Below are 18150 nucleotides of genomic sequence, written 5' to 3'. Positions count from 1 at the left end.
GCTTGGACCAGCATGATGATGGGGTCGGCGATGACAAATGAGCGGACTCCAGGCTTAAGTCGAAGGGACAGCCAACAAGGCATGCTGCTAAAGACAAAGCGGATCGTAAGAAAGTGAAATGTCTCAAGAACGACGGCGAGGCTCCGGGCCGAGCCGAGTGGCAACGCCTCTTCCTGCGACGCGGAAGGTAAAGAGGAAGCAGCTTGGATAAAATTCAGAGTCGGCTCGGATGTGTCAAGTTGGAGGCGTCGGTTCTCCAGGAAAGCAGGTATTCTGATAGTCCTGGAATTCGGGAGAGCTTGAAACGAGACAAGAAGCCGAGGTCATGTGCGAGGCCAGTGGTCTGAATGGGACTTTCAGAGAGTGAGCGCAGAGGTCTGAGGACTGAGCTCTACGTCCCCCTGGCATTTAGAAGTTGAGATGAGCAGGAAGATCCAGTACAGAGGCCAAAACTAAGTTTAATAGGAGGAAAACAAGGAAAAAGTAGAATTCTAGAAGCTAAGCGAAGAAAATTTTTTTTAAGAATCGGTGTAGTAGGCAAGAAAATGGCCCCTGTGAATACGTTACCCAACCTGTCAAAGAGACATGGCAGATGTGATTAAGGGCACAGACCTTAAGATGGGTAGATTATCCTGTATTATCTACGTAGGTCTTAGGAGCCAAGAACCTTTTTTCAAAAAAAAAAAAATATATATATATAAATTTTTCAATTACAGTTAGCATATGCTACTGTATTAATTTCAGGTGTACAACTTGGTGATTAGACATTTATATAATTCACAAAGTGATGACCCTGATAAACCTAGTACCCATTCGATGCCCTACATAGTTATTACAACATTATCGACTAGTCCCTGTGTTATATTTTACACCCCCATGACTGTTTTGTAACTGCCCATTTGTACTTCTTGATCCTTTCCCCTTTTTCGCCTACTCTCCCAACCCCCTTTCATCTGGCAACCATCAAAATACTCTCTGTATCTATGAGTTTGTTTCTGTTTGGTTTATTTTGTTCTTTAGATGTAAATGAATCATATGGCATTTGTCTTTCTCTGACTCTACTTAGCACAATACCCTCTAGGTCCATCCATGTTGTTGCAGATGGCAAAACTTCATTATTTTTTATGGCGAGTAATAGTCCATTGTATATATGTACCGCCTCTTCTTTATCTCTTCATCTGTTTTTGGACACCCAAGTTGCCTCCATGTCTTGACTATTATAAATAACGCTGCAATGAACACATGGATTCACATGGCCTTTGAATTAGTATTTTGGTTTTCTTTGTATAAATATCCAGAAATGAGAACATGTGTCCTTTGTCTCTTATATAGCTGTTGTTTTTAAGTCTATTTTGTCTGGTATACATATTGCTACTTTGGCTTTTGTTTGTTTGTTTGTTTGATTCCATTGTCATAAAATATCATCGCCCATTTCTTTACTTTCATTCTGTGTTTTTTAATCTGAAGTGAGTCTCTTTTAGGCAGTTTATGTGAGGGTCTTGTTTTCTTTTCCATTCAGCCACCCTATCTTTTGATTGGAGCATTTAATCCATTTACATTTAAAGTAATTATTGATAGATATGTAATTATTGCCATTTTATTATTCATTTTTTAATCTTCTCTCCTTCCCCTTCTCCATCTTAAAGAAGGCTGTTTGATATTACTTGTAATACTGGCTTGGTGTTGATGAACTACTCTAACTTTTTCTTGTCTGGGAAACTCTTTATCCATCCTTCAATTCTAAATGAGAGCTTTGCTATGTACAATAATCTTGTTTGTAGGTCCAATCCCTTCTGGTCTGCAAGTTTCTGTTGAGAAATCAGCTGACGGTCTTATAGGAGCTCCCTTGGAGGTAAGTACTTTTCTCTTGCTACTTTTAAGAGCCTCTCTTAACCTTTGGCATTTTAAGTGTGATGTGTCTTCGTGTGGGCCTCTTTGGGTTCATCTTGTTTGCGACTGCGCTTCCTGGGCTTATACGTCTATTTCCTTCACCAGGTTAGGGTAGTTTTCCATCACTATTTCTTCACATAAGTTTCCAATCCCTTGCTCTCTCTTCTTCTTCTGGTATCTCTGTGATGTGAATGTTGGTACGCTTGATGTCATCCCAGAGGCCCCTTAAATTATTCTCAATTTTTTGGATTCTTTCTTCCCTTTTTTCTTCTGATTGGGTGTTTACTGCTACCTCATCTTCTAAATCGCCGATTCAATCCTCTGCTTCATCTAATCTACTGATTCCTCTAATGTATTCTTCATTTCTGACTTTTTAAAAATGTTTTCTATCTCCATTTTTATGTTTTCTATTTCTTCGTTAAAGTTTTTGCTGAGTTTATCGACTCCTCCCATCAGTTTATTGAGCATCCTTATAACCAGTGTTTTGAACTCTCCATCTGGTAGATTGCTTGTCTCATTTTGTTTAGTTCTTTTTCTGGAGCTGTGTTCTTTCTATTCTTTCATTTGAGACATGTTTTTTTTGTCTCCCATTTTGGCTTCCAGCCTGTGTTTGTTTCTCCGTATTAGGTAGAGCTGCTATGTTTCCCAGTCTTAGCGGAGTGGTCTTATGTAGTAGGTGTCCTGTGAGGCCCAGTTTCACAGTTTTCCCTGGTCACCTGAGCCAAGTGCTCCAGGTGTGTCCCTTGTATGGGTTGTAGTTGATGTAGTTGAGCATTGGTTGCTGTTTGCTTGTCAATGGGAAGGACTGACCCTTGGGCTAATTGGTTGTGAGGACTGGCTAATGAGAGGCTAACCCAACAGAGCAGGATTGGCTTCAGCAGGGCTCCGGTGCCTTCCCAGTCTGCTCTTTGGGTATGTCCTTGGATGCAGCCCTGGGTGGTGCTCCAGCTCAGTCCAAAGCAGGGCACCAGGCGTGCCAGTCCTGAGGCTCTCTAGGATGGGCCACGCCACAGGCTGAGTTCAGCTTCGGCCTGTGCCCTGCCTGGGGCCACCTGGTGAGAGTCATTAAGCAATCCATGGGTGAATGCCACCTGCACTGGGTTTCAAGGTCCTTCAAGAGGCCAAGCTGCAAACTGAGGTCAGCTGCCCCTAATGCCGGGCCGGGGGCTGCTCAACAAGAGGGGGGTACGCTAAGGCCAGATGTTGCTTGTTTGGGTTTTGCAAGTCCTTGAGAGATTTTAGGAAACTGCAGCATGAGCCAAGACAGGTTGTTTGTATGGAAAAGTCTCTGGAAGTGGCTTGGGTGAGCCTGCATGTTGGGAGGGGCAGGGTCTCAGTGAATCACCAGGATGGGGCAACCAGAGTTAGCCTGGTTGATGGAGACTCAGGTATAGCAGCTACCTGTGACTACACTCAGGGAGTGCGGAGGGCTCAATAAAGAAACAATATTTCCTGCCAGCACTTCTTTCTGGGAGAAAGCTTCCCCTCCAGCCCTCGTCCTGAAGCCAGACAATTCCTCCCTGGTGCCTTTCAAGCTGTTGCCCCAATGCTGGAGCTCAGAGCAAGTGAGTCCATCAGTGGGTAAGTCTGTGCATGGGCCTCTCTAGAAGAATATCTGTAACTTCAGGTTCCACCCCCCCCCCCCCCCCCCACCGCCCCCCGTCTCACTCAGCCACAATGCTTGCTGGTTTTCATAGCCAGAAGTTATGGGGACTTCTTTTCCCAGCACTGGAACCATGGGCTGAGGAGTCTAGTGTGGGGTTAGGACCCCTTGCTTCTCCATGGGGACCTTGGCAGCTGAGATATCCCGCCCAACTCTCAACCACCACATGTGGGTACGAGACTGGTCCCTGCCACTCTCTCCTACCAGTCTTGTGGTGGCCTCTTTTGTATGTTCCCAGTTGTAGGACTTATGTTCAGCTAGACTTCAGGCGACTCCCAATGATGGTTGTTCTGTAGTCTAGTTGTAATTCTGACATGGTTCTGAGGGGAGGCCAGTACAGCGCTTACCTGCTCCAGCACCTTGACCAGACTCCCTTCGCACAGAGAACCTTTCTTGGCCGAGGTCAGAGGGAGTCATAACTACAGAAGAATGGTCAGAGAAATTCAGCGTTGATGGTTTTGGAGATGGAGGAAAGGGGCTATGAACCAAGGAATGTGAACAGTCTTTAAAGTCTCTAGATATTACCTCATGCTTGCATGCTGATAAGAATGACCCCAGAGAGAAGGAAAAATGTAACAAAGCCAGACAGTGTCTCATCTCAGACTACTCCCCTTTCCAGATTTGATTCTGTGGTCGCTCAACCCTTTCTTCCTGCAACTTCTATTCCAGAGGCTATGAGGTCTCCTGGGTTTCTGTTTGCACATTTCCCTGAGCGACGAGACTGCATCTGTCTTGTTTTACTTTGTGTCTCCCCAGCCCAGCCTAAGTGCTGTCATACGGAGAGCATTTAATAAGTATTTTTGCTGAAGGATGATAATAGGCCGCCTCAATGAGCGCCCAGTATGTACCAGGGGCTGTGCTGACCACAGGTGTGATCTCACAGACTCTTGACAGCAGCCCAGGCATTTACTGGGCAAGTAAGGTGAGGTCCAGGGAGATTAAACAATTTGCCCAAAGTCGTATGGCTGGTGAAAGGCAGGGTTTGAATTCGGACCCCAGTAGTTTGACCCAAAAGGCCCCTCTTGCCTCATCGCACCATATCACCTACGGCACGTAACAGCTGAGGTGAGTCAACTCCATGTGCTGAAGGAACACCGTGGCGTGAAACCGAGGCCTTCTTGGAAGGGACGCCTGAGCTTGACTCTGAAGGAGGAGGAAGTCTCAGCCAGTGAAGAAAGGTGGGAAGGGACTTCTCAGTAAGGAGGAAAGCGTGAGTGCAGGCCCTACGGCGGGAAATGCACGCTGGCTTGCGAGAAGCTGCCCGAGGCTGGCTCCGTTTACTGTAGCAGCGGAGCACGAAGCAGGGAGAAAGGCGAAGGCAAGGGAGCCGATGCTCAGCGGGCGAAAGGTTGGCAGGCTCGGCCGGGGGTGTAACCTGAACTTTGCAGGCTGAGGGGATCTCCGAAGGAGCCTAGTGAAAACTATCCGGAGCGCCGGGACCCCACTGGCAGGGCTGGGCGCCAGGTTAGGCACGGTGCTAGAGCAGGGAACCAGCAGCAGCAGCAGCATCTCAAAGCCGAGCCTGGTCTAGCTCCTACCCAGCTGACTCGTTTCTCCGAGGTTACCAAGGATTCGAGTTCGTTTTAGAAAAGCAGTGGCCAGGGACCAAAGCCCAAAGGGGGCCGCGGCAGCGTCAGAGAAGGGAGCGGGGGGGGGGGGGCCAAGCCTCTGTGATACCGCAGACAAAGGGGGACAGCACGCAACAACGCCCGGGCCACGGGCCCGGGCCGCAGCCGCGGCCGCACTGGCGATAACGGCTCCTTTTGTCCTGCACATAAATCCTCCGGGAAAGAAAGGGGTCCAGGGCCGGCTTCTGCTGCTTGCACAGTGCTGGCCGCCCTGGGCCCCGCTGCGCCGGCCCGCCATGGCGTGCGCAGAGCGTTCGGGCCCCTCCACCGTCTCATTCCTTCCGCGCATGCAGCAGCGGGAACTCGGAGGGTGTCCCAGGCATTCTCCAGTGGGCTGGCAGTCTGGGCTGAGGCACGGCCTGAGCCAGGAGCTTAGTTTCACAGCCCCAAGGAAACCAAAGGATCTGGAGCTTTGCATGACAGAAGTCTCAGAGACCTGCTTGCCGGGCGCCTCTAATGCCTGCCCTTCCTCAGTTCCACCCTCCGCCGCCTTCCTCCCCTCTCAGCGACTGTAATGGCTACAAGAACATCTCTGGGCGCAGAGAAAGCCCGTTTTAAATCCCGACATTGCCACCTTGAATGGCAAGCTGTTTAACACCTCCGAGCCTTAATTTCCCTCTCTGAGAAAAGGACATGTTAATGCCTACTTCATCAGATTGCCAGTAAGAATATGTGAGAAAATGCATGTAACATGCTTAGCTTGGGACGCAGCCTTCCAGAAGGGCTCAGTGCAGATAGACGGTCAGGTGGGTCACCCAGGCCGTATTTGGATTCCTCCAAGGACAAGGTGCTCACTGCCTGCGTTCCATATTCAGACTGAGTACCACTTGCCTCTTCCACCCTCATTGGTGCTGAGGATAAAGAGGAAGAGAGCTCATATTTATTTGGCATTTGCTACATGCCCCGTGTTATCCTAAATGACTCAGACAGACTAGGGGCCTTGTCCAGGGCCACATAGAAGAGTGACCAGGATTCGAACCCGAGTCTGCTCCACACTCTGCACTATGATACTACAAGAGAACTCTTCACGCGTGTGAGAACAGCTCGCACGGCCCTCTCAGTGTCTTCTCTTCTCCAGGGAAAATGACCCCTCGGCCTCAGGGGATATGGTTTTGTGTTCCCCACCATCAAGGCCTCTCTCTTCTGGGCATGTTCCAATTCGTCACTGTCCCTCTTAAAAAAAAAAAAAAAAAAAATCTCCAGGCACGGTGTTCCTGTTGTCTTCTGACCAGTGTTATGTTTACGCTAATAAAACCGAAGAAGATGTGGCACTTGGGCCATAACATTATGCTGATGGGTCCCTCATAGTGTCCCTGTGCTCTGAACAGTCATTGCAGATCTTCATTGCAGGTAACAGAGCTGTTTTCAACTAGTGTAGGCAGTCAAGCGTACTATATTTGGCAGCTCACAGAATCTCCAGCAGAGCACAAGATTCCTGCTTGGAAGAGACACGGCCAAGAAGAATTCACGAACCACCGTGAGCAAGCTCTTCCACTGGCAGCAAGGAGGACCACGCTCGTACTGCGGATGCTGGCGTGGACTGTCTCTAGACCCTCCGAAATCCGGACCTCCCGCATGCAGCACCTCCTTCGCCTCCGTCTCTTTTAATTGAGGCTCCCGGGCACATTTTGGGGGTTAAATGAGTTCACAATGCACAGCCAGCCTCCGAGAGGGCTCCAGTGATCCTCACCTCCTGGTATTCGTGTCCTTTCAGAGTCCCCTCTCATGCCGGATAGGGCTGACCTGTGCAACCTGCAGAAATAACGGAGCATGACTTTCGAGACCAGGTCATATAAGACATCGTAGCTTCCAGCTGTCCTGGAGCACTCGCTCTAGGGGAAGCCAGCTGCCATGTCATTAAGGCCAGTTAAGCATCATTCTGGAGGGTTGACATGACAAAGAAGTGAGGCCTCCTGCCAACAACCAGCACAAACACCCAGGCATGTGAGGAAGCCATCGCAGAAACAGATCCTCCAGCTCCCCTTCCCCCACTCCCCACCCCCCCCCCCGGCCCCATCAAGCCTTCAGATGACACAGCCCTCGCAGACCAACTGGCTGCAACCTCTTTAGAGACCCTTCACTAGCACCCATCAGCTAACCTGCTTCCAGACACCTGACCCACAAAAATTGTGAGTGATAGAAACCAAAATAATGTTTAGTATTTGCTGCTTCAGTTGTGGGATAATTTGTTAGGGAGCAAGAGATAACTAATGCCATATGCGTAAAGACATAGAACGCTGCCGAGCCTGTGGTCTGCATTGCACTTGCCTCCGAATCCAAAGTTAAAGGTCTAGGATTTGAGTCTTGCCTACCTGACTGCAGTCTACCATCCAACACCGCGCACTGTAGGGCAGGCACCAAGGGAGGCTGAATTGCATGGTGGGAAGCTCCCAATTTCATGAATTGTCACTTTGAGTCTCCCTTAGGATGGCGTGTGGAAGCTGGGCAGAAGCAGAAGGAGAGGGAAGCCAGGAATTGTGACGGAATCCTACAGGCCCACGAAAAATGCTTTTGACACCAACACACACATTTCTTCACTACTACCTTGTGGGGCAGAAATGTCACAAGGACCAGATGTAACTCAGCTTGCAGGAAGAATGCAGAGATTTTCCTGGGTTAAGGTGCAGGCTGTTTGGGCACTTTTCACTTCTCCTCCTAGGAAGCTCCCAGGGCTCCTTCTTAGGCTGGGCTGCTTTTCTCATCCCCAAGGACTTGGCCTGCTTTCTTCACCATATCTGAGCTGCCACCATAAGCTGTAGTCTTGGGGGGGTGCCCTGGAGTGGAACTCTAACCTCCCCTCACACAAATACTTCGCTATCTCCCAAATAGATACCTAAGACCCTTTCATTGTAAGATTTTTCTTGCTCATTGCTATGTGGTGATGAAGCAAACAATAAACACTGGAGAGTTATGGTGGAAAAGGTTCAGGAATTTATAGCATAAAGTCATGGAGAGAATAAAGGTTTAAAGACAGACCCACCTTACCTCAAATTCTGGTCAGTCACATCATTGCTACAGCTCCAGGCAAGTGACGCAGCTTCCTTGTACCTTCATTGAGTCACCTGAATAATAAAGAGGATCCTTTGCAAGGACAATTCAGCAAAAGCTGTCAAAATGTAAAGGACACACAGTCTTCCACCAGCAAGAAACTGCCCTACAGAAATACTCTTACCCATGCTCAAAACTCGATGCAAAGAGTTCCACGGACATGGTTTATAACAAAAATTTTGCGAGTTTTCATCCATCAGGAAATAGGTAAATAAATCGAGGAGCATCCGTAAGATGGAATTGCTAGGCAGCTGCCGAAAAGAATGAAGGGGGAAAAGAATGTCTTAACAGCTCACTTCTTTCCGTCCAGCGCTTCCTCTGCCATCATGCCTTTACCCCTGGCTGCCTTTCTTGTTGCCTGTGATCACGCCTTCTCGCTTTATATGCGCCCAAAGAGCGGGGGATTCGTGGAAGGACACAGAGCTGGTTTGAGAGAGAGTTTTCTGACCTGTCTGAACACAGCTCCCTTGATAGACAATCTGTGACAGAGGGAGAAGTGGAAGCCAGGCGTCCCCACTCCTAGCCCAGCCCTCTCCCCCACAAGCCGGGCTCTCCCCATGGCTCGCCTTTGCTTTGCTATTGCAACAGCCTTAACTAAACTTAGAGTTTGAGTCTCTTCGCTTCCAATCCATTCATGCTGCCGCCAGAATAATCTTCGTAAAGTGCGGCTCTGCCCTACCTTAACTCCCTGGTGGTTACAGAGGTAAGTGCGCATGCCGTAGCACAGCAGACACCTGCCACCGTCCCGATCCCACTCACGGCCTTTAAGAAGAGCTCCTGCTCCAGCCGCCCTCGTGCCAGCCTAAGGCTCCTATTGCCTTCGTTTATACCCTTTTCTCCACTTGTCAAGTTATCTCTTCTCTCTCCACTTCCCTACTGGGACCCTTTGTCCATCTTTTCATACCTGAATCATACAGATCCTCTAACACCACCTCCATGAAGACTTCCCAGATCACAGCCTCTCTAGCCATTCCTTCCACCCACCCTGCTGCCTCGGAAATCCTGGGGCACCATTTATGAAGCTGATGCCCCCACCAGGCAAGGAGAGTAGCAACGACCGTGGTGGATTCTCCCCAAGTCCTCTGCCCTGGGACCCCTGGCATTTCACAGTCTGCAGATGCTCAATGACCTCTTGAAAACATGATTAATGAGTAAACCAGAGCAAAAGATTACCATGAAAATAATTTCCAAGTGGATGAAAGCATAAATGAGTGAATGGTCCTGAACTCACGAAGAAAGGGTTCTAACTGAGTCTCATGTTACTAGTCCCTTATTCCCAGACTCTTGAAGACCAACAGTGCGATGATCTCCTTCTTGGTAATGAAAGTCCAGATACGAGCTGCAGATATAATTTCCTCAGGATCCTATGAGTACCCCCCATTAGGGAAATAGTATCAAAAGCAACCGTAGAAAAGGAAATACGTATAGCCAAAAATATGAAAATGTGGTCAACCATACAAGTTTTAAAAATATAATTTAAAATAAGACCATTTTTTTTCCCACATTAAATGTATAAGGCTTAACGGGCAGAGATGAGGAAATAGTCTCAAATACTGTTGGTGGAAATGTACCGTATCTCACATTTATGGAGGTCAGTCTGAAAATAGACATCAAAACTTTTAGCTTTTCAATATGTCTACCCTTTGACCTGGCAACTCCAATTTAAGAATTAATCCCGAAGAAATAATTGAGGAAAGAAGACAAAGACGTTACAAGAATTTTTATTTCAATATTGTTTGTAAGAATGACAAAGAGGAAAGAAATGATATAAAAGTCTGTAACAATCTAGTTAAATAAATTATGCTTCATTCATACAATGAAACAAACTTTGTATAGTCATTAAGTAGAATATCTTTCTGTATAGACAGAACATGATGTTCTCATCTCATAAAATGATAAAAGCAGAATAATGATATCTTTTTATTTATATATATATGTATATATGATATTTATTTGTAACCAGAAGAATTATGAAAACCTACACACCAAAGGCTAGGATTGTGAGAACGGTTGCTTTTAATTTTACTCACTTTTGTAGTTTTTGAAAAGTAATCATTGATAATTTTTATAATCAGAAAAACATTTGGAGAGCCCAAAAGACAGCGGGAGGCAGCCCGGCCTGGGTCCCTCCCCGCCTGGCTCTGCTGCTGCTGCTCCTGGCCTCTGCCCCATCTGCCCCAGACTCAGCCCCTGGGAAAGGCTGCCCCAGTCCACTTCCTGGAACAATGAAAATAATGGTGTTTTCTACAGCAATGTCGAGAGCAACTTCCAGAATGAGCTTTGGGCTCACTTCGATCCTTGCGTGAGGCAGCAGAGTGTGTGAAGGTCCCACAGCTCTGGGAAAACTACATAGGGTGGGCCTTTGGGGACAAGCTTCCTCTTGCCCAACCTTGTTACAAGGTCACACTGCCTGTGGCCACAGCCCTTGTAACTCACTGGCTTCATCTGCAGCCCCAGGGTATGAACTAATAAGGCCCAGGCAGGGTTCCAAGTCAACCAGAAGAGAGAGGAGGGAAAAGAGTGCTATTTTAACCTAAAAGCTCTATGGAAAAGGACACAACACAGTAAAATAATATTTGCCAATGTTTTATAATTGTTACATGTCCGACACTGTATTGGCTAAGTCTCGCAGTCAGTGTTTTTGCATGAGAAGCTTATCTCTATGAACCTGAGTTTCGTTCTTTCCATTTCTGAAATGATGTGGTGATGCCTAGCTCTCAGGGTTGCTGCACACATAGAGATGATGCACGTAAAATACTTAACAGTGCCTGGTGGATAATAATAAGTGACACTTCGATATGCAGAAGGTGACCCTACTTCTTCACCTGGTCTCTCATCGGCCAGCTGGTCTATTCCAATGGGGACAGCGCCTGGCACCACTGGGCCCTTCCTCAACAAGCAAAGGACCCTTGACAAGTACAGATGGGCACTAGCTGATTAGGATGTCCACGAGGAGCTCAAGATGCAGGCTAACTGAGGCTGTCTCTGAAAGGAAGTAGGCGAGCAAGTCAGGGATTCCAATGCCACGAAGGTAAGCATTATGGGTTGAACTGTGTCCCCTCCGCCCCCCCCCAAAAAAAAGTTAGGTCCTAACTCCAGCACCTGGAATGTGACCCTATTTGGAAATAAGATCTTCGTAGATGATCAAGTTAAGATGAAGTCACTGAGAATAGTCCCTTTCTCTGTGAAACTGGGTTAACCTTAGTGATTACCTCATGAGGCTGAGGGAGATATTGCATGGAATACTCTAGACCCCGTCCCTGACACATAAGTGCTCAGCAGATATAATGAAATTGCTGTAGGAAGGGCCCCTGAAATTCACTTTAAGTTGCTTCATGACTATTTGTTTTTCCTTCCCTTTGAAATTCTAAACTCTTCGTGGGCAGGAAATGAGTCATTATATGAACTCCCCAGTGACCTCGGGACAGTTCTCCGAATTTCATAAATGCTTAACAAACACTTCTTACTCAATAAGATACATTCTATAACCGGATTGTATTAGAATAAGTTCAAGAGTAGATCTCGATGTCTTTGTATCCTCAGTCCTGGATGCCGTACCGAAGACAATAAATATTGATAGATTAGTATAGAAAGAAAGAATGGATGAATGAACTTTCTGGGGTACATGGTGTGGCCTGTGGTATAATTGAGTCTATGTGATGTTTTATCAAGACACAATTTTAACCAGTACTTGCTATGATCTCAGCACCATAATTGACTGGAAAAATACAAAATGATAAACTAAGGATTATGGAATACTTACTGTGTCCAATCCTGAGCTTCATGCAGATTATTTCTTGCATTCCTCATAACATTACAGAGTAACTACAACTCTTATCTTTACCTTGCCCATGTGGAAATTGAGACTCAGAAAGATGAAAAACCTTGCTCCAAAGTCCCAGCAAGGAAAGGACAGCCAGAATTTAAACTCTGGACGTCTGATTCCAGGCTGCATATACTCAATTGTTACAGCTCACCCCCTTCTTCTTACTAAGGAAGTGGAACCCTGTCAAGGTTCTTACCATCTAGTTCCAGACTTCCTGTTAGGCCTCACGGGGACCTCGAAAAGCATCTAATCAATACTCTTTAATTAATGAAACCGAGGATGAGAGAAGGCATGTGACTAGTCTTAAATGAGAAAGTGACTCAACTGGGACTTAAAGCCAAGTCTCCTGACCCCCAGACTGGTGTCCCTTATTGGGGGTGGGGACTCAGGCTGGAGCTGGTCATTCACCTAGGTCCTTACCTCTCCATCCCACGCGTGGGCAGGAAAAGTCAGGGAGGTGTGAAACGCTGGCTGGCAGCCTCCTGCTTCCGTCCTTGGAGGCTCGGACCAGGAAGCATGCCTTCTACACGGACCCGCACCTCTGTCCTTTCCCTTTCCGGGGCTGCACTCTCTCTGTTCCTACATCCTCTGAGTCTGAGTCTTGCTGATCTGGGCCAGACACAATTGGCTTCCATGAGCACAGATCCAGGCTTTATTCTGGGTCATACGCTGCGCGTTCTAACTCAGGACATGGATGTTTTAGTCTGTGGGTGCTAATGACACCGAGACTTGTGGGGCATCTAACCCTGTCTCTAAAGGAGACAAAAATGATCCTCCTTGACTTAGTTATAGCCAGAGGAAGCTGGAGCCAATTCCACACAGTGAAGATGGCTTCTTTCAGAGCAGGGAAAGGACGTTGATGAGCCCTCGTCATAGTTCACGACGTGGGGTGCATTGTGCCTGACTTCTCCTCTTGCCTCCACCCTTTTCCTGGGTGGCCTTGTTTTCCCACTGTAATCCCAGAGTAATGGCTCTGGGTCAGGGGCTAGAGGTGGGGCTGGAGGAGTCTGGGCATTGTACCTGGAACCTGATTCCCATAAATGTTCTTCCAAAGGCCTGGGATTTTCACAGAACTCTCTAGAAATAACAATGGTGTCTTTGGAGCTCAAACAGTCTCTGAGTTGTCAGACAGCTGTTAGCATCTGGGCTTAGTGCTCAGGGAAACACTTTGCAAGAGCAACTGTTGTTACATGTCTGCTTTTGCGGGGCATAACATCACCTAGTTATTTTCCACTTGGTCAACAGGCGGTGCAGGTCTGACTGGTGGATGGGGTTCATTGCGTCCAACTGGTGTCAGAAAGCATTAGCACTGAGACGGATCCGGGGCACAAGTGGCTGAGTCGTTGACACACTTACTTCTCTTCCACGTATGGGGCTTCCACGCACATAAATGCTTTTGCAGAGAGAGGTCAGATATCTGAAAGTTAATAACACCAGTGCTCGTCAGTTGGTACTCTAGTTCGACCTCCTCATTACCAAAGGAAACGGAGGCCTAGAGAGAGAAAGCCACTTGTTCAAAATCACATCGCTAGTGTCAGGAGCAACAATGGAACCAAGAGAACCCAGAGATCCTGGATCCGAGTGAAAATGGGCACAACCTATTCACTGGCGCCTGAAATTTCACCGTTAGGAATTTTTTTCATACTATTTAATAGTCTCATATTGGTATACAGGGTAGTAAATGAATATATTTGTATTATAAAAATTTTTGAAAACCGACTGTATAAAGTCTTTAAAATTTCTCTTTTCTACTTCCTTATCCTCTCTCCAATGCCAGCCCGTTCCCCAGGGGTGTCCAATGTTAAAAAAAAAAAAAATGGGTGTCAAATCCTTCCAGGACTTTTCAATATATTTACAATACATAATAGGGTTTTTAAATATATATTTAGATATTCTAACATATACTGTAAATTTGAGTATACATTTTAAAAACAATTTATATATCATCTCATAAATATAAGATCAGATCATACTGTTTTGAGACTTCCCCCCATTCACTTAACCTTGTATCTTGGAGCTCTTTCCATGATGGTCCTTCTAGAAGCTTGGCATTTTGTCACGGACTCCACAGTTTTCCATTGTATGAATGTACCTCACTATATATATTTAGCCGTTTCTCTATTTTTGGACATTCAGGTTGTTTCCCATCTTTTTCTATTGCGGTTATAGCGGCAGTGAACTTTCTTATATATATAAATCTCCTGGATATGAGCCAATGTTTCTGCAGAAGAGATATCTAGAACTGAAAAATGTGAGATCATTTGTCTAGAGAAGGTCTCATTTTAAGTCATAATGAGTTACCTATTATTTTCCAGAGCTTTCTCTTCTGTATCTTCTGTGAGGGCCTTCGACAGCTGTAAATTTTCACCTAGAATCATCACGGCAACCCTGTGAAAACAAAGTATGGTTCCTATTTTACAAAATAAGATCGAAGCCAGGATTTACTAGCTAAGTCCAGAGCACAGGTCTTGTTATCATGCCAAACTTGCCCCCTTGAGGGATGTCCTCTCAGCCTCGGTCAATCTCAATTTTCACACTTAAAGATGGGAATGGAGACAATAGCTACTTCTGGCATTGTCATAAGTACTCCATGAGAGAACGCTGGTAAAGCGTTATCATCAGTAAATATGTTTTCTGCCTTTCCCTAGCAGCCAAGAGGATTTTATCTTATTTGCTTCCTGTAATTTGCATGACAAAATCCATAGGCTTATATTTTCCATTTCTGAATATACAGATATACAATAATATGAAATCGGCTTTGTCAGACCCACGAGTTTGATAATGCCCACTCATCCTTACCCCGGTGCCTCTCAGCATTCACAGGTTGCCAGGTGTGACCCCAAGTTCGGAGAGGGCCCTGCCTCCCTGCTTCCTCCTTTGGCATCTGCTCCTAGCAGAGAAAGAGCTGCCCATTTCCAGCTGCAAGGTTAAAATGGAAACCAGCAAAAGTGCAAACGAAGAGCTCCATTTCCTACTACTGCAGCTGTCTAATGCCCTGAGCTATTTTTAAACCCTTTTCAGAAACTCCAGTGCTTGCAATGGATCTCTTTTCTTAACTGCCGAGAGATAATGTTTGAAAGGGATAGCATGAGAATATTCCATGGCACTCAGAAAAATGACTGAAGTAGATGGCGTGTAAGACAGCTTTTGTCTGGCGCACTGGAGGAAAGAGATGGGTCTTTCAGACCCGAGGGCAGCCGGGCTGCAGGATCTGCTGCTGACAACTAAGGCTTTGTGTCTTAAATGTGCACTCTGACCCGAAAAGGCAAGGAAACCAAACAGTAATTGTAGAGAACATCAGAGACCCAACTTTTAAATCAGTCATCAATTTCAGGAAACAGGGGACCCCAAAATAACTCCCAAAGAATCCCCCTCAACTTGAGTGCTGCCTTATCTGGTAAACCTGTACAAGCTACCTAAAATTAGATTCATTTTCTGCCCGCTTACTCCTGAATTTCCCCCCACTTCATTTGGTGGAACCACCAGCCGTGCAGCCATTCCTGTTAACATTCAGGAATCATCCTCAACTCTGCTTTTTCTTTGCTTCCTACATCCAGTAAAGTCTTACTTACCCTGTCTCCTAAGTAGTTCTGAGGTCCTATTCTCTTCCCACTGCCCTGAGTCAAACCTTCATCATCTCTCATCTGGATTTTCAAGAGCCTCTCGACTAGTTTCCCTGACTCTATTGTTGTCCCTCTTCACCAATTGACACTAGGATTATCATTATTATTTTTAATCTCTAATCTCATAATGTCACCTCTTCCTTAGAATCCTCCAGTGCCTAACTGACCTCAGAAGACAGTCCATACTCTTCGGCAGGGCGCACAAGGCCCATCCTCCCTCAGCCCTGCTATAATCTACCTCACCTCACGCATTATGCTCCAGCAACTTCGAGTGGCCCGTCATTTTCGAAACACTATTATTTATTCCCCATGCCTTCGCGTAGGCCATCTCCCCTCCCTGGAATGTCATTTATCCCTATTTTTCAGCGGGTCATATTTTATTGACAGACGAGGTGAATATAACAAAGTGGACAAGTTCTAAATTTAGAACTCGATGCATTTACAGAATTGACATATTCAAGTAATGATGATACAAATCAAGGATGAGAATATCATCGGAACTCCAGAAGCTTCCTTCCTACCCTCTCCCAGACACCGTGCCCCGAAAGGTAATCAATATTCATTCCAAACTGATTTGTTTTGCCTGATTTCGAACTTTATTTAAATGGAATAATATAGCATATGCTTTTTAAAAAAAAAAAAAATCTGGTTTCTTTCATTTAATGTTGGTTTGTGGGATTCACCCATGTTGATGCATGTGGCAGCAGTGTGTTCATTTTTATTGTCTTATCATCTTCCGTTGTCTAAATATCTCACTATTTATTTATTTATTGATTGATTCTGTCTATGGCTAATGTTGATGGAAATATGAGTGGTTTCTAGGTTTTAGCTATTCCAAAAGTGCTGCTGTAAACATTCTTTTACTTTTTTTTTTTTTTTTTTTGGTGAAATTATATACGCACTTCTGCTGGGTAGACTTGCTGGACCGTACGACACACACATACTGAGCTCTAATAGAGATCGCCAACAGATAAAGCGGCTGAAACGGTCGTGCCCCTTTCCACGCCCACCAGCAATAGACGAGAGCTCCCATCGTCCCACATGTTCGTCCACACTTAGGACTGTCAGTTTTTAAACGTTGCTCCTGTTGCCGGACTTTTAAACCATGGCTGACAACCTGAGTTTTTGAATTGCAGCGTTTAGACCATTTACGCTTAATGGCATTATTGGTATATTGGGTTTAAGTCGACCGTCTTGTTATTCGCGTTCCGTTTATCCCATCTGCAATTTGTTCCCTTTTTCCTCTTTTCTTGCCTTCTTTTAGATTATCGAGTATATTTCAGTGTTTGCTTTGGGTTTTATCTTATGTATCTTTGACTCAACACGTTCTATTTTTAAATAGTGTTATTAAACTTCGTGCATAATGTAAGGAGGTTAAAAGAGTACACTTTCGTTTCTCTTTTATTTTTGTATGTGCTTTTATAATTGTCATACTGATGCTTCCACATATATTACAAAGTCTACATTTTCTGTCTTAAAGAGATAATTATCTTTTTTATTAAAAATAAAAATTTATATTTACTCATATATTTATCATTTCTAAAGCTCCTTATTGCTTGCTTTGTATAACAAGTTTACAAATGATGCTACTCAATGAATGTTTGCTGAGTAAATGAATGATCGCTTTCTAAATAAATGAATGAAGGCCCTTAGCCTCTTTGAGACTCCATTTCTTCACCCATAAGATGGATACAATACTATCTTTTGGCATCTGTCATAAAATCACCGTGAAGATCAAATGGGATAATGGACTACTAGAAGTGGTTAATACCCTGGAAAGTCATTCTGCCTGTATAACTTCAAATATTTATTTGCCTTATTTTCTCCCTTTTTCTTATAGCACTTCAATTGCTTGAATTTTAGATCTTTTCACCATATTTTATATATGTATATTTCCCCTTTTTCGTAGTTTACATAGTTTTTTTTTTGTGCTTACATCTGGATATTTCCTGCTATCCTCTCTTCGAGTTTACTAATCCTCTCTTCTATCATATCAAATTTGATATTAATTTTTTTTCTATTAAGTTCTTAATTTTAAGTTTTGAACTATTTAGTTCTAGATTTTCTATTTGAATTTTTGTATAAATCCGATTCTCCACCTTGTCATCACTCTCTTGAAAAAATTAACCACAGTCAAAATATTTTAAAGACTTTGTTTGTTAACCTCCAAGTCTGAATTACCTGTGGGTCCATTTCTTCTGTCTGAGTTTTTTTCCTTTGTGTTATGATCTGTTGGTTCTTCTTTATTGGAATATCTGGTAATTTTTTATTAAAGGCTGGGCATTTTCTTGAAAAATTATAGAAAATCTGGATGATGTTATATTTTTCCGGGGTGGGGGGGGGGCTTTACTTTTCTTCTTGGATGCGGTTAATATAGGAACAATTCCCCTTAATCCAATCAAAAATCGAGATGGTTTGAGTGTGAGTTTGTCCTTGTAAGGCCTGATCTATTCCCAGTTGCCTTTGCCCCCA

At 45.0% G+C, this 18150-nt stretch overlaps 1 long non-coding RNA gene across 2 annotated transcripts; it reads right to left on the bottom strand.

Moving 5' to 3' along the window:
- Positions 1-8382: 8382 nt before the first annotated feature.
- LOC107521578 lies at positions 8383-15681 on the bottom strand. 2 transcript variants are annotated; one of them, XR_001599586.2, is made up of 4 exons: positions 14855-15681; positions 14059-14443; positions 13275-13472; positions 8383-8480 (listed from the first exon to the last, which is right to left on the bottom strand). It is a non-coding gene; the product is annotated as an uncharacterized LOC107521578 (long non-coding RNA). The 2 variants fall into 2 exon arrangements; XR_004954655.1 differs by lacking the exon at positions 8383-8480 and having other exon boundaries at positions 12183-13472.
- Positions 15682-18150: the final 2469 nt, after the last annotated feature.

This window comes from Rousettus aegyptiacus, unplaced genomic scaffold (genome assembly GCF_014176215.1).
Source record: "Rousettus aegyptiacus isolate mRouAeg1 unplaced genomic scaffold, mRouAeg1.p scaffold_m13_p_15, whole genome shotgun sequence".
NCBI classification, from domain to species: domain Eukaryota; kingdom Metazoa; phylum Chordata; class Mammalia; order Chiroptera; family Pteropodidae; genus Rousettus; species Rousettus aegyptiacus.
Note: the sequence above shows the minus strand (reverse complement) of the source record. Positions and strands in the feature narration are given on the sequence as shown.